At 45.1% G+C, this 14,560-nt stretch overlaps 1 pseudogene; it reads right to left on the bottom strand.

The window, feature by feature from the left end:
- Positions 1-13,426: 13,426 nt before the first annotated feature.
- Positions 13,427-13,546, bottom strand: LOC139683050 (5S ribosomal RNA; annotated as a pseudogene).
- Between the last annotated feature and the right edge of the window lie 1,014 nt (positions 13,547-14,560).

Here is a 14,560-nt window from a genome sequence, read left to right as displayed (position 1 = left end):
GCAACGGCTTCTCTCCCACAGCAGCACACACACCGCCAGAGCCGTGTGTAGTCCCCAAGAATGAAAGAGACAGTCCAAGCCCATTTCCCAACACATCCTTCCCCAGTCTCCCCCACCCAAAACGATCAAGAAGGAATTGGTAGTAGTTAGCTACTTCTTTTGTTAACTAATGGCATGGGGAGTTACTGGCGGGGAGAGAATTTACATCAAAACTACAACAGACAGTAATCAGTGTCATTATCTCACTCATGAGCCTTTTGTTATATTTTCTCTCCCCTGTCCAGTTGAAGTGACAGAGTGATTTTGGTGGCAACCTGACATCCAGCCAAGGTCAAACCACCACAACCACCCCCACAGGGCATCTGCCACCGTCCATGAGTCAGTATAAAGTACTGGACATTTCTCTCATTCAGCAATGTATAAGGTCATCTGGAGAGCTTTCACCTCTGCAAACTGACTTGATTCACCTACTCCTTCAGCAGTTTCCACATGTCCTAGGTGACTCCATACACCCACCTTTCATCTCCAGCACTTTACTGCAATATAGTAGGATCCTTCAGTAAAGAAGTGATATTTCACCTCACTTTCTAGGAATTTTTTTATACCGTGGGGTCTCTTCAGTACACATCTGGGAATAAAAATTATGCACAGGTACCCCCAGATACCAAGAAGTGGAAAAATGTAAGAAAATTTATTTTCGAAAGCCAAGAACACTAACTTTATGGCACTGAGCACTGGGTATGAAAGGGATGTACTGCTTTTCCCTCTCCAGGCCTTTTTAATTGCTTACCTAGCCCCCTCTTGAGGGTCCTCCAGTGTTGTCTGTGTGAATTTTATGTTTTCTCTGTAAAGCAGGAGAAGAAAAAACATCAAACTATCTATGGAAGATGTTCTTTCCCTGGCAGCAAAAGCTTTCTTGAGCAGCATAAATTCCTTGCCTCCTCAGATTAAATCTTCCAGAAAGACTCTTCTATACTTACAACACATCAAAAATAGTGCGTATCAAAAATAGTGTGGCTAGCAGGACCAGGGAAGTGATCCTTCCCCTGTACTCTACGTTGGTGAGGCCACACCTTGAGTATTGTGTTCAGTTCTGGGCCCCTCAGTTCAGGAAAAATATTGAGGTGCTGGAGTGGGTCCAGAGAAGAGCAACAAGGCTGGTGAAGGAACTGGAGCATAAGTCCTATGGGGAGAGGCTGAGGGAGCTGGGGTTGTTTAGCCTGGAGAAGAGGAGGCTCAGAGGTGACCTCATCACTGTCTAGAACTACCTGAAGGGAAGTTCTAGCCAGGTGGGGGTTGGTCTCTTCTCCCAGGCACTCAGCAATAGGACAAGGGGGCACGGGCTCAAGCTCTGCCAGGGGAAATTTAAGTTGGATATCAGAAATTCTTTACAGAGAGAGTAATCAGGCATTGGAATGGGCTGCCCAGATCGGTGGTGGATTCACCATCCCTGGAGGTTTTTAAACTGAGATTGGACATGGCACTGAGTGCCATGATATAGTAAATGGACTGGAATTGGACCAAGGGTTGGACTTGATGATCTCGGAGGTCTTTTCCAACCCAATTGATTATATGATTCTATTCTATCACTTCCTTCTCTGGTGACATTCCAAGATTGTTGCCTTCTGTCCAGTCCATGATCACTTCCAAGATTCCTGGACGACTTGGGTTCCCTATTTGCAACCCACTTACTCCATGTAGCATCAGTTGCATGATGTGTAGCGGAGATCCTCCCTTTGAACATCCAACCCAACATGGGTAACCAGGAAGAAAAAAGTTCTCTCCCTGCCACTACAGAATTCGAAGACTGAATGCCTGACTCCCAATGCCATTAGTCAACAAAAGAAGTGGTCAACTGCTACGAATTCCTGCTTGATGGTTTTGGGTGGAGGTGGACTGGGGGAAGGTGTGGCAGGGGAATGGGCTGGCATTGTTTCTTTTGATTTTTGGGGACATCCATGGCTCTGGCTGAACGCTGTAGCTGTGTGTGCTGCTGTCGGAGAGAGGCTGTTCTCCTGCTCATTGCCGCTGCTGTTTAGTGAGCTGGTTTTTCTTGCCATCGCTGTCCTTCTGGTTCGGCATTGCAGGCCTGGCCGCCGCTCCGGCTTCACCATTGCCCGCAGCATCGCAGCCTGCCCGCCCTTCCGTGGCAGCGACCCGAGAGAGAGAGAGAGAAAGAGAGAGAGAGGAGAGTCACAGCTGCTTTTGGGACATGCAGTAGACCTTTTCTTCCTGGGGACTGACTTAGACAGCAAGGAGATTCCTGGGAACTATCACCATCCCTCCACTCCCAGCTTTTCCTTCTTCTTCTTTTGAACAAAGGACAAGGAGAGTGAGAGAGAGTCTGCTTTTCCTTCACAAAAGAGGCTCCATCCTGTACCACATGAGTGTCCACCCCTTGTCTCTGCCTCACTGGGAAAAGACTGAGAACTCACCTCGCAGACAGCCGAGGTGTGACACTGACACTGACCATGGATATAACTGCTCCAGGAGGAACCTACCATTTGGAGGTTGTTCTCTTTTGGTTTTACATTTGGTGCTGGGGGAGTAGTTTGCTCTGGTCTGCTTACAGTTATATCTATATCTACATATATATATATATATAGTAGTTAAGAACAGTTATCTTTCTTATATCCATTTTCTAATTAAAGTTCCTTTTCCTCAAATTTAATAAGGAGTGATGTGATTATTGAGGAGTAATCCTCTCCTCTGGTTTTTGGTAAACATTTTGGTTTCTCCCTCAAACTAAGACACCAGGGTGCCAGGAGGAGCTGGGCTTCAGTACCAATCACCTCTGAAGCAGCTCAGACACCTTCATAGGCTGCCAGTATCTCCTTTTCAGTGGCAGTATAGGGGGCTTCAGATCCTCTGCATCCTCAATTCCAAAAGCTGGGGGGTCAACCTTGAGTATCCCCTGGTGCTTTCTGCCAGAAGCTCCAGGTAGGGCCTGTGCAGAGCACATTTTTTACATCTTGCCCTGTCTGGACTGGCCCGAGGGCTACTGCATGGACTGTCTCCTGCTTGATCTGTTCAAAGGCTTGTCGTTGCTCAGGGCCCCATTGGAAACCATTCTTCTTCCTGATGCCCAAAGAGGCACAATGAAACTGCTTAGAGACATAGTTTTAATCTTTAAGCAGCAAGGTATTTATTAAAGCAATGTTGGGGAACTCTCCGATTGGCATCGGACAACAGAGTTCCGAAGTCAGCAGTGTGAAGCCAGAGTATCTATACAGTTTCTGTGAGAGATTACATCATTTTTACATGCATATTCATGCTATTTCAACACTTGATTATAATATTCATAGCAGGCGGAGTCCAGGCGTGGTCAGGGGTGGAGTCATCATTTTGAGGAATATTATGGTGGTAGTCTTCTCCGGGGACACCTCCTTGTCGCGGGGGAGAAGCTTGCGTGCCCTCATGAGGTTGAGAGCTATGCTGGCGGTGGTTTGTGCCGCCGGTAGGGTCTCCCATGCCAGACAGGTCTCAGCTGAAGGGTCAGACAAAGTGTGTCCACGGGCAGGATGGGCTCGCTAGCCGTCTGGCAACCATCCTAGGAGAAGGACAACTCCAACCCCAAACCCGGGCAGATGGAGCTCGTTTAGCCCTGTAAGGCCATCCATCTAAGAGAAGGATACTCTAACCAAACCTACCTCCTGAGGTATTCGCTGTCACCGTCCAAGCTCGCTAGGCCGTGGCAGATGAACCTCAGGAGTAAAGGGTGGGGCCAGTTCTGCGCACGCTGTGCCTCACCTAAAAAATCCATTGCACAGGCTCGAAGGGTTCACCCACATTGCAAAGCCCTGTAGCGACAGGTGAGGGTCGAAAATGGCAGGTGATAGGAAGCAGCTGGAAGCCGCAGACCCAACCCTGCATGCAGGCAGTTCAGGATATGGGTCATTAAAGACTTGACCCCGGAGATGACAGTCTCTTGAGGCAGCATCCTGAATGACCAAGCAGCCTTTTCTAGGGACAGCACTGCTTGCTCCACACGGAGAGGGGCCTAGCAAAGGTGGCCTAAACAAAGCTCATCTCCACACCCGGTTGGATAACCGCGGCCAACCGGCATCTTCCATGCGGTCAAACAAAACCAAAGAGATTTCAAAGGCATACACCTGCCTGCAAAGGTGTGCTCAAACTAACACTCGCATGTTGGAACATCAGAACCATGCTTGATACTGGTGATAGTGGACGTCCTGAGCGTCGTTCTGCTCTAATTGCCCACGAACTGTCACGGCTCAACATTGACATTGCTGCTCTCAGTGAAGTTCGTCTTCATGAGGAAGGCAGCCTTAAAGAACATGGTGCTGGCTACACACTATACTGGGCAGGCAAACCCAAAACAGAAAGACACCTTTCAGGAGTTGGCTTCATGATTAAAAACTCCATTGCCTCCAAACTTGAAAATCTGCCGACAGGTCATTCCGATCGCATTATGTCCTTACGCCTCCCTCTACACAACAAGCAACATGTTGTTCTTTTTAGCGTATATGCCCCAACTCTCCAAGCTGACCCAGCGGAAAAAGACAAATTCTAAACAGACCTGCGCCGCCTCACCCAAAATGTTCCTGCAGATGATAAGATCATAATCCTTGGTGACTTCAACACCAGAGTAGGTAAGAATTCTGAAGCCTGGAAAGGAGTCCTGGGCAAGCATGGCATTGGAAACTGCAATGACAGCGGACGCCTCCTGCTAGAGTTTTGCGCAGAACGGCAGCTCACCATCACCAACACTATCTTTCAACAGAAAGACAACCTGAAGACAACCTGGATGCATCCTCGATCCAAGCACTGGCACCTCATTGACTATATCTTAGTACAACAGAGAAATGTCAGTGATGTCCGTCATACTTGAGTGATGCCGAGTGCAGAATGTCAAACAGACCACCGCCTTGTGCGCTGCAAACTTAACCTCCACTTCAAGCCCAAACCTAAGAGAGGTGGCATTCCAAGGCGGAGGCTCCAAGTCAGCAATCTTCAAACAGCCACAGTGAGAGACAGCTTTCAGGGAAACCTTCAAACTAGACTTAAAGATAATCCCATAGATCCCTCTCCTGAAGCGCGTTGGCAACATATTAAAAGTTGCATCCTGCAGTCCTCTGAAGAGTCCCTAGGGTTCTCCTCCAAGAAAAACAAAGACTGGTTTGATGAAAACAATCAAGAGATCCAGGAATTGCTGAAGAAGAAGAGAACTGCTCACCAAGCACACCTTGCTCAGCCATCTTGCCATATAAAAAAAGCCGCCTTTCGTCTTGCATGCAGTAAGCTCCAACAGAAACTTTGAGACATCCAAAACAAATGGTGGCTCGACCTAGCAGAAAAGACACAACTATGCGCAGATTTGGGTGACCAAAGAGGATTCTGTGAGGCCCTGAAAGCAGTGTACGGACCCACACACCAGGTTCAAAGCCCCCTACTCAGTGCAGATGGTCAACTGCTTCTAACAGATAAAACCTCCATCCTGAACCGATGGTCTGAGCACTTTCAGACTCTCTTCAGTGCCAGCCGTGTAGTCCAAGGCTCAGCAATTCAGCACATTACACAACAACCGGTGAAACATGAATTGGATGCAGCCCCTACTATGGGAGAGACACTTAAGGCCATAGAACAGGTGAAACCTGGCAAGGCAGCTGGGGTTGATGGAATTCCACCTGAAATCTGGAAGCATGGAGGTCAAGCACTCCATGCCAAATTCCATGAGCTTGTTGTGCGTTGCTGGGAACAAGGGGAACTACCACCAGATCTCCGTGATGCAGTCATCATCACCCTGTACAAGAAGAAAGGAGAAAAATCAGACTGCTCAAATTACCGAGGTATTACTTTGCTCTCCATTGCTGGTAAAATCCTTGCAAGAATACTTCTGAACAGATTACTACCCAGTATTGCAGAAGATCTTCTACCTGAAAGTCAGTGTGGTTTCAGAGCCAATAGGAGCACCACAGACATGGTGTTTGTTCTCAGACAACTGCAAGAGAAGTGTAGGGAACAGAACAAAGGTCTCTATGTAACCTTCGTTGACCTCACCAAAGCTTTCGACACTGTGAGCAGAAAAGGCCTGTGGCAGATCTTGGAACGTTTAGGATGTCCCCCCAAGTTCCTCAAAATGATCATCCTGCTACATGAGGATCACGGTGGACAAGTCAGATATGGCGATGCACTCTCTGAGCCCTTTCCAATAACCAATGGTGTGAAACAAGGTTGCGTTCTTGCACCAACTCTATTCACAATCTTCTTCAGCATGATGCTCCAAAGAGCCACAGCAGACCTCGATGAAGAAAACGGCATCTACATCCGATATTGTACCGATGGAAGCCTATTCAACCTAAGGCGACTGAAGGCCCACACCAAGACCCTGAATCACCTTGTCCGTGAGCTGCTTTTTGCTGATGATGCCGCCCTCGTTGCTCACACAGAAGCAGCTCTGCAGTGCTTAACATCCTGCTTTGCAGAGGCTCCTGAGCTTTTGGGGCTGGAAGTCAGCCTGAAGAAGATGGAAGTTCTCTACCAACCTGCACCTCAAGAAGTCTTCCATAATCCTCACATCACCATAGGCAATTCAGAGCTTAAGTCAGTCCAGCAGTTCACCTATCTGGGAAGTATCATTTCCTCAGACGGTAAGATTGACAAAGAGATAGACAACAGGCTAGCAAAGGCATACAGAGCCTTCGGAAAACTCCATAAAAGAGTCTGGTCCAATAAATACCTGAAGAAAAGTACAAAGATTAGTGTCTACAGAGCCATTGTACTGTCTACTCTTTTATATGTGTCTGAATCCTGGGTCATCTACCGCCACCACCTGCGGCTTCTCGAACGCTTCCATCAGCGCTGCCTCCGTTCAATCCTAAACATCCACTGGTCTGATTATGTGACCAATTTGTCTGTTCTTGAACAGGCAGGGGTCAGCAGTATCGAGGCCATGCTGATGAGAACGCAGCTGCACTGGGCAGGGCACGTCTCCAGGATGGAGGATCACCGCCTTCCAAAGATTGTGCTCTATGGTGAACTCGCCACCGGCTGCCGCAAGAGAGGAGCCCCGAAGAAGAGATACAAGGACTGCCTGAAACAACACCTCAGCCTTGGCCATATTGACTGCCACCAGTGGTCCACTCTGGCCTCCAATCGGAATTCATGGAGACACACCATTCACGACACTGCTGCTTCCTTTGAGAATGCACGGAGAGTCAGTCTTGAGGAGAAAAGACAACGCAGAAAGAACCGTTCCTTGCCAATGCCACCTAGGGAGACGTTCCGCTGTGCATTTTGTGACCGGACCTGCCTATCCCGTATCGGCCTTTTTAGCCACCAGCACGCTTGCAGCAAGCGTGGGTAGTGCCCTTCTCAAATCTTCGTTCGCGAAGCCTGGCCATGATGATATTGATGATGATGGTGGTAGTTCCTGTTACTTCATCTGGTAGGGGTCGCATTTTACCTCCTCATTCTCGGTGAACTTTTCAACTTCTACTGAATTTTTTTGATTTTAATATAGATCGTGCCAAAATGCTGTGTTTGAAATTTCTTATCTCTTCCTGCAGGTCAGCGTGTCCTGTGCTTGAGCTATGCTCTTCCCTTATATGTTATTCTGTGCATGTTTCGTATTGTTTTGGACGGACCTCAAGTCCATTTTTGGATAACTCCGAAACCTGGCTCCTATCTAGCTATATTTCCTGTGGCTAGCTTCAGAGACCATGCTTTGTGTTAACTTCTTGGGTCCTGCGCTTTGCTCTGTTTCATTCCCAGTCACTTGATGGAGAGGGCTGATAATCAGAGTGTAATCTGAAATGTGCATTCTCCAGAAACCCACAACACCTAAGAGAGCTTGTGCTCTTTACTAGTTGGTGGATAGATTGCTGTTATCTTTTTAATTGCATACAATGGGATCTGATGACATCCCATCTTTCATTTTTATTCCAAAAAAATGTATCTCCTTGTGATAGTTTTGATTCAGGCCTTCCTTGGTAACCAGTGGTAACTAAGGAAAGGCCCATTTCTCAGGTATTCCACGCTGTTGGTTTTTTTCATGTAACAAGAGAGTATAACTAAGAGAGAGATAAGAAGTTTCTCTCTCTTCTTCTTCCGGCGAGGCTTGGGAGTAGTCAGTCCAGGTGTCGGTCTCACTTATCAGAACCTGAGGCCCTGTTGCAGTAGTTGCTGTCATCTACCCCGCAGGAGATCAGGGAGAGCCTGGCTTTCTCTTGAGAGAAATTTAGTGAGATTGTATTTTGCCAGTTTTGTTGTTACAGTAAAATCAAAAGTGAGCAATTCAGATCTATAGAAAAACCCTGTGAGACTTAGCTATCAGCCAGAAGCAGCAAGGAGCTCAGCTGCTGCTGGCTGGTAGGGAGGTGGTTTACTCCCCAAGAATTCACATAGTAGGAATTCACAGGACTCTGCAGGTGCACAAAAATAGCCAGGATGAAATAATATAAACATGGGACTTGTGAGAGATAAGTTTTAACCAATTGAAGTATCTGGCGTGGTGGTGTGTTAACTCTTTTAGCCAATAAGCTGTAGTCCTAACCCTATATAAACTGTGTGCTTTGTGTAATAAAATGTCTTCACTATGAATCTCATAGATTGGTGTGAAGTCCAGTTCCTCCGCCGTTTATTTTTAGTTTACTTTACAGTTTTTTAACAGTTTTGATTGCACTTGTCTGTTCTGTTTCTGTTTTGTCCCTCTCTTGTCCCTATTTCCCCCTCCCTTTTCCCTTTTTCCTATTGTGTGTACAATTGTGTATATAATTGTAAATATCTGAAATATATATATATTCTAATTTAATTCAGTTTCTTTCAAGTTTTTAATTTTCTTTCAGTTTTTTTTCTTTTGCTTAAAAGAGCAAGAAAAAATGAAAAAAGCAGCTTAAGCTTGGCAAAGAAGCCAAGTGTTATGGGTTTAGCCAAGTGGGCCAAAAAATTAGGTTTTAAAGTTCAGCTAGGCCATGGATTGTCAGCTGATTTAAGCTGGGCTGAGCTAGCTAACAGCTGACTTCTTCCAGCCAATAATATTGTATTCCATACCATACTACATCATCTCAAAGGGGGTAAAATCCAGTGTGTGGGAGTGGCTTGGTCAGTTCCATCATGGCTGCACTAAGAGGAGGACATCTAGCAGCTCCTCTACTATGCTAGGCCCTGCTCCTATTGCCTGTGTTTGCATTTTGTTTGCATTCAGGGAAGTAGAAATATTTTGTTGTTATACTTTCTCTTTCTTGCTGAGTGTCTTTTGGAGTGCTTATGAATTTAGAGTAATGGGCTTTGTATTAATTGGGGAGTGGGGAGTTATTCCTTGTTATATATATGTAACTTGTCTAAGTGTGTGTTATATTGTAGTTTCCTCTTAATTTTCTCTTTTCTGTATAAATACATGTAGTTAGTTTCAGCATAAACCTGGTTTTAGAAGTTTTTTTCCCTCTCTCCCTCTTCTCTTTCCTTGGCTGGTTGGGGGGAGGAAGAACCCTTTTCACCCTGTCCTGGACAGTTGGCAATTTGCCAGCTCAACCCAGGACACCAAGTCAAACCAAGACACATTTTTATTGGAGATTCCACCGAGATAGGTCAGTTGTTTTAGTTAAGCTTAGTTTGTTTTGAAAAACAACTCCTAGAAATACAGGCAAGCTCAAGTTACATCTTGTAAACTCATCAATTGTTTTTCAAACAGTGTCCAAGAACGCTGCCAGAGTCCAGGAAAACTGCCAACTAATCTATTGTTTTTAGAACAGTGTCTGGGAATGCTGCCAGAGTCCAAGAAAACTGCCAAGTGAAGTTTTGTTTACAAAACAATTACCGGGAAAGCAGCCAAGAACACTTTGTTGATATAAATAAAAGTTTATTTAAAAACACAAAGAAAAAAGTAAACAATGAGTACTGCAATCTCTACCTTTTTAAGTAATTACCTCAAGAGTACTAAAAGTAGTCGTAACCATGACCCCGAAGTTGGCGTCGCTCAACAGCCCTATACTGTGAAAGGCCTCCTTTTAAGAGTCATTTTACCCATTTGCGTGCTGATGTTGGCAATGCTTGTGCCCGTCCTGGGTTATCCTATAAGAAAACGTCCAGGCCCAGAGGACGAATGCTACCCATATTTACCTTTTCCTAATTGCAACATTAAAAGCCTGTTAAAAGAGATTCCCATTGTTACAATTAGTTCCAACTATTACCTAAAATGTATAACGACAATACTGTTGTTCATGAAAGGAATGGAAGTGTTGTTTAAAATTTAAAAAAAATAGCGTTGTGTTGCTTTCCCTGTTGTAGATGTAGAAAAAGTCGTACCTCAAAGAGACTCACTGGAACTTTGGAAAAAGCTTCGGACAGGCCAGTCCCCGGGTGATATGAAGCCTAGTTAAATCTTGGGAAAGTAGTTAAGCATGTGGCAACTCCCATTAACTAGGATTTCAAACCAAAACAAGTGTTTGATTCTAGTGAGATAGCTTGCTGTTTAATAGAAAAGTGTTTTTCCTACGAAGATCCGTATATGCGATTCTCCGCTTTGTGTTGGGGCCTGGCTAGTGCTTATGAATCTGCCATAGACCACTTTCAAAGGGTTAAGGCCAAAACAAAAAATCAAAATATGCAATCTAAGCCCAGTAAAGTTTCTGTTGAGTCTACAAGAAGCAGAGCCCAAACACAATGTAAAGCCGATGCTGTTTCTAAAACTGGAGCTCAAGCTAAAAACCAAGAAGTCAATGCCATTTCTACTAAGTCCACTGAAATTGCAGCTAAAACTCAGACTCAAGGCAAAGCCAGCACAGCTTCTGCTCACCCTATAGAAAACCAAACCCAAGCTACAAAGCTGAAAATTACTATTGTCCCCATAAAAAAGAAGATGACAAAAGAGCAGCTACAACAAATGAAAGAGCAGCTGCAAAAGAAGAAGTGGCTGTGATGGAGGAAGGGGTGACTGCAAGGGAAGAAGGAGCGACCGCAATAAAAGAAAGAGCAGCCACCAGAGAGGTAGAAGCGGCCATAAAAGAAGTGTGTCCAAAAAAACTAAGAGCACGTCCAAAAAAACTAGGGGCGCTTCCAAAAAAGAGCAAAGTAGTGTCAAGAAAAAAAACACCAGTACAAACAACCCATAGTATATTGCCACTTGATAATCTGTACCCTAACTACGCATTCGGTATTTCAGAAGACGTAAAGAAAAGGCCAAAGCATTTCCCTCAACTTGAGGGAGAACTACTTCTACCTCTCCAAACCCAACCTTCCCTTAGAAGCGTAGTTTCACCTCCCTACATCAAACCTACATCAGAGAGAATAGATAACTAGAGGAAACCCTTGTCCCAGCATCCGAAAGACTATTCACTACCTACACCCATTAAATATGATGAACGAAGTAAGAGACCCTGTCCACAGCGTGAACAGCATAGAAGTTCATCCCCACAGCGTGAACGGCATAGAAGCTCATCCCCACAGCACGCTCGGTCCCCACCTGCATGTGAGAGAAGCAAAGAAGAAGTGAGAGAAGTTCCGCATAAGAGCGGAAGAGTAAAAGTCACAAAGCAAAACAATTGGGATCTCTTGCCTGACATCACGTAATAAAACAAAAAATAAGAAAAGAGAGAATAGCATCCAGTCTCTAGCTTCAAATCCTCCATGATATCCATTTAAAAAGATCCTCCAAAGATACCCATTTAAAAAGTATCTGATGAGCTCTCTGAAAAAGTAGAACATTGCAGAAGAAAGCATCCAGTACCTACAGAAATCGGCCATACTAAAGATCATATATTCCAATCCAGACTATTATGACCTCCAAGTTCCAGAAAATGTTCCATGTACGCAATCAATGTAGAAAAAAGTAATTAAAAGTGCCTCTAAACCTTTCACCTACTGTCTGATAACCGCATATGTATTATGGTGGGTTCAAAGGATTGCCAGAAAGTGAAACAGACACGCTGTTGAGAGATTAACAAACAGGGTTTTTTATTTACCAAAAATTGCTAAGTAACAGGAGTTTTATGGTGGAAAGGGAGGGGGAAGCAAAGGGAAGGAAAAAACCCTCAAAAAGCAATAAACCCAGGCGTGCAAACACCCTCCACTCACCAAGGAGGTTTCTGACGCTAATGTCTTACCGAGTCACACATTTAGATTTTCCAGAGGAGGAAGCCGAAAACAAGAGCGCTAGCTGACTCACAGCAGCAACAGGTGTTCCCATTATTTGAAAATGCAAGGTTCTCCCTCGTGGCAAGCAAGCCCCATGGAGATGTCTGCCCGGGGGCGGTGGGGAATGAGGCTTTCCCTCCCCCCACCTCTGGGGAGAAGTTACAGACTCTGCTGCTTCTTCTTGCTCCCTATTTCTTTCTCTTCTCTCTTCCTTCAGTTTCCCCCCCCCAACAGCTCTCTCCTCCCCAGGCAGTCCAACCAATAGGAGACTCAAGTAACTGTAGTTTATGCAGTCTTTTTCTTCAAGGACAAAACGTTCACTTTATCAGCTCCTGCTCCCTAGAACTTGGCAGGAAAAGGGTAGATCTTTTTCACAGGTGGCAAATGGCAAAAACACAGACCAAAAATGTCAACAATTCTAATTCCCAATACAGCATATAATCCAAAGATGAATGAACCAGACCTGGACACTGTTGTAGTTTGGAATTATTATGTAAATTATCTCCCCTGCCACTAACTGCCCAGGCCATTAGTTAACAAAAAGAGGTAGTTAACTGCAACTGCTACCATCTTCCTCTTGATTGCTTGGGTGGGGGCAGGTTGTCTCTTTTGGTTTTGGGGACATTTTTTTCCATTCTTAGCTCGGCGGAATGCAGGAGCGGTGTGTGTGTGCTGTTGAGGAGGGAAGCTTTATTTTTTTCTTGCTCCTCATTGCTGCTGGCTGCTGCTGCTGCTTCTGGCTGAGCAGTTTATTTTCTCCTTGCCACAGTTGTTCTCCTGGTTCCTGCATCTGGGGTCCCGGCCTCTGCTCCAGTCTCACCACTACTTGCAGCATCACGGCCTGGCCGCCCCGGCTGGGGCAGCGACCTGGGAGAGAGAACTTGCAGCTGCTTTTCCAGGACACGCAGCGGTTCATTGTTTTCAGTTTTCCTTCTTCATTTGGAACGCAGGACACACACAGAGAGACAGAGTTCATCTGGGAGCTCACCCTGCTGCCAGCCGGGCTGTGACACTGATACCGCGTATAAGTATAACTTTTTCTTCAGGAGGAAACCTGCTGGTTTGGGGGGGTTTTGTTGTTTTGGTTTTTTTTCTCTTGTGGTGTTGGGGAAGCTGTTTGCTCTGGTCTGTTTGTGTGTGTGTGTGTGTGGCTCGGCTTCGCGAATGAAGATTTGGGAAGTGCCATCCCCACGTGGGTGTGCCCTTCCAGCCTGCGCAGTGGATTTTAGGTGAGGCTCAGCATGTGCAGAACTGGCACCACTGTTTAAGTCCTGAGGTTCATCTGCCACGGCCAAGCGAGCTTGGACAGTGCCAGTGAAGTCCTCAGGACTAGAACCTACAGCACCCGGTATTTCCCAGGAGGTCTCCCATCCAAGTACTAATCCAGGGCTGACCCTGCTTAGCTTCCGAGATCTGACGGGATCGGATGTCAGGGAGGCATTTAACTGCTGGTCTGTTTACATATATATATATATATATATCAGTTAAGAACAGTTATCCTTCTTGTATCCATTTTTCTGATTAAAGTTCCTTTACTTAAATTTGATAAAGAGTGTCGTGATTATTGAGGAGGAAACCCCCCTCCTCTGCTTGTGGGTAAACATTTTGGTTTTTCCCCTCAAACCAAGACAGACACCATGTGTCATTAAATACAGAGCATAGCAGAGTCTGAAAGACTCCTCCGATTCCCTGCACCGACCTACCTACAATAAAAAAAGAGTAGAGAAAAATAATAAATACTCCAGATACGAAGAAAACCCTAAAAAGAAAAATTCCAGAGATCACAAAAAGAAGTCAACAGAACAATCACAGCAAAATCAACAAAAACAATCTCAATATAGTTCCCGAACTCAGTCTCAGTCTCGCTCACAGTCTCTGTCATCTACACATCAGAAAAAAACAAAACTCTAAGTGTCAGTCACGTAACCAACTATAAGCATACCTTTGTAGCAAAAAAAACCCATGAAAAAGTGGAATAGTGAATCCACTTCCAAGCTTGCACCTAGAGTAAGAAAGCTAAAACAAAAAAACGCTAGCAAAAAGGTTATCTACATGGTAGATACAGAATTTTTAAAGAAAGAACTAAAATTACCAAAACACAAGAAGATGGAGGTCAACTTCAAAAATAACAAGAAAGCTTCTAAGAAGCCAAAGTCAAAGTCTGACGACAAGTGCTCTGATCAAAACCAATAGAAAGGCCCTGCCTTCTGTGAAGAGAAAGAAAAAGACCAAGAAGATAATCGAGTTTACTGGGCTGTGTAAGTTTGATAGCCTAGCACATCAGATCCTCAAAGATACCGAGCTTTAGTAAATACTAGTGCCCAATGTACTTTAATGCCATCAAAGCACAAGAGTACAGAAGCTGTTTCTATTTCTAGAGTAACCAGAAAGTCTCAAAAATTATCAGTAGTAAAAGCCAACATGAGCTTGACAGGAGACCAGTAGGAAAAGCATTCCATTGTAACAG

This window comes from Pithys albifrons, chromosome 26, assembly GCF_047495875.1.
Source record: "Pithys albifrons albifrons isolate INPA30051 chromosome 26, PitAlb_v1, whole genome shotgun sequence".
NCBI classification, from domain to species: Eukaryota; Metazoa; Chordata; class Aves; order Passeriformes; family Thamnophilidae; genus Pithys; species Pithys albifrons.
The sequence above is the reverse complement of the archived record's forward strand: the minus strand, read 5'-3'. Positions and strand labels throughout refer to the sequence as shown.